Source organism: Coptis chinensis, chromosome 7 (genome assembly GCF_015680905.1).
Source record: "Coptis chinensis isolate HL-2020 chromosome 7, ASM1568090v1, whole genome shotgun sequence".
Classification (NCBI taxonomy): domain Eukaryota; kingdom Viridiplantae; phylum Streptophyta; class Magnoliopsida; order Ranunculales; family Ranunculaceae; genus Coptis; species Coptis chinensis.
In genome coordinates this window covers 74,254,165-74,256,129 of record NC_141462.1, presented here as the reverse complement: position 1 = coordinate 74,256,129, position 1,965 = coordinate 74,254,165, and the positions used below count along the sequence as shown (strand labels likewise).

The 1,965-nt window shown below is 33.1% G+C and overlaps 1 pseudogene; it reads left to right on the top strand.

The window, feature by feature from the left end:
- Positions 1 to 492: 492 nt before the first annotated feature.
- Positions 493 to 1,329, top strand: LOC147488836 (putative cinnamyl alcohol dehydrogenase 1 pseudogene; annotated as a pseudogene).
- The last annotated feature ends 636 nt before the right edge of the window (positions 1,330 to 1,965 follow it).

The window sequence follows — 1,965 nt, the reverse complement described above, 5'->3', positions numbered from 1 at the left end:
ATGTCTTGATTCTCGAAAGCAGCTAGTGGTTGGGAGGTTTTCAAGTTTGCACATGTAAAGTATGTAAAATGTAAGTCAATCTGAAAACCTTTTGTGATGCCTACTGTTCATTTGACTATAAAGAATGCGTAGTCATATGTATTTAATTGCAATGACAATTGAATTTTCCATCACCGAGATGTATATGTTATTATATTAACTGGTGTACATATTGTATGTGTTTCATTGCAGCACCGTTGCTTGGGATGGAGACACAATTCAAGTACACGGTAAACAGCTGGAAAAATTGATGCTTAACAGATTTGTTAATGACCAGGTAAGCTATGAACACAATGTTTTCTCATATATCATCGATGAAAATTAACTTACTTATGGGATGCACTATGCAAGTATTAAATTGGTGTCCTAAGGTTATATAATACACAGTGTTGCATACTATCAAGTAGTAAACTTGTATTGTTTTTTTAGTGGTAATTATAACATGGCTAACATATGGCAGTGAAGTTCAGAAAGGCATTAGGATTACATGTAACAGTTGTCAGCAGAAGTACATCTAAAAAAGATGAAACCCTGAATCTCCTTAAAGCTGATGACAGATTTGTGCGCAGAACTGACAAACAACAATTGGAAGTATGTTATGGCTGTAAGTTATACTAGCCTTCTTTGTTTTTTTGATAAGATATTGATAATGCCCATAGGTACTTATGATTCACATTAGTCTACCTCTTGAGATTGCATACCTCTAATAGGTTATCTTATCTCCGACAGTGATATGTTATATGAAAGGGATGAGAAACTTTTGAATGGTGACTGAATTTTTTCTTGGCTTCATTGTTGATACTGCATCTGGTGATCATCCCTTTGATCCATACATGGCACTCTTGAAGACTATGGGTGTTTTGGTCTTAGTGGGCTTTCTTTCCAAGTGAAGTTAGAATTCATCCCATAAGCCTTAATATAGGTTAGTTATCTATTGTCCTTCCAATTCTCTGAAGTATGGTAATTATTTTTTTTTTGTTGAATTGGTCTTTCTGAAACTGGTTTTTAATTAATGGAGATGTTATAACGCATAGTAATATGTTGTTAGTGGTCGTGTCAGTACTAAAATAATTTCCTATCTTCTTGGTAGGTTCCAAAACTCTTTTTGGGAGTGTAACGGGTGGTACGAAGGATACACGGGAGATGTTAGAATTCTGTGCTGCCAACAAGTTATACCCGGGGATTGAAGTTATTCCAATTGACTACATAAATGAAGCACTTGAGAGGATGGTTAAGAAAGATGTCAAGTATCGTTTTGTGATAGATATTAAGAAGAACTCCTTAAAATGAATATTATCACAAGGCAATAAGAAAAGAGTTCCATTAGCTATTGCATTATATGCAAGCCATAACAAAAATCAGAAGTACATATCATTGTAATAATTTTAGAATTTTATCCTCTAATTTTATTAGAGTGGTTAAAGAGGTTTTTAACTTGTTTGGTAAATATGGTCCATTTGTAATTCATCTTGCTTGAAATAAGTGATATGCTTTCAATGACTCATATGGTCCATCTGTACTTCATCATGCTTGAAATAAGTTACCTGCTTTTAATGACTCATTTTTAGTCCTCTAGTTTGTATTACTGAAATTGTGGTTTTCAGATTTGTTCACCTTCGTTAATGTAATACAATGAGAAAGCTAAAACAAGAAAAAACCAAAAAGATAAAAATACGTAGAATTAGAAACAAGGGGAGCCTAGAAAAACAAAGCACACAAACAAACCTTCTAACAGTTTTTAAACATTGAATTTGATTGGGTTTTACTTCTAGTGTAAGATTCCTATCCATTTATTGAAGTCGGAAGAGTTATCATTGATCATGTTATTATTTCCTCGGAAACAAATATGAATAACTTTCCATTGCGTAATGTCGGTGACAATTCAAAATATTTAAGAAGTTTCTCCATCCTAAACCTTTAAAAAAA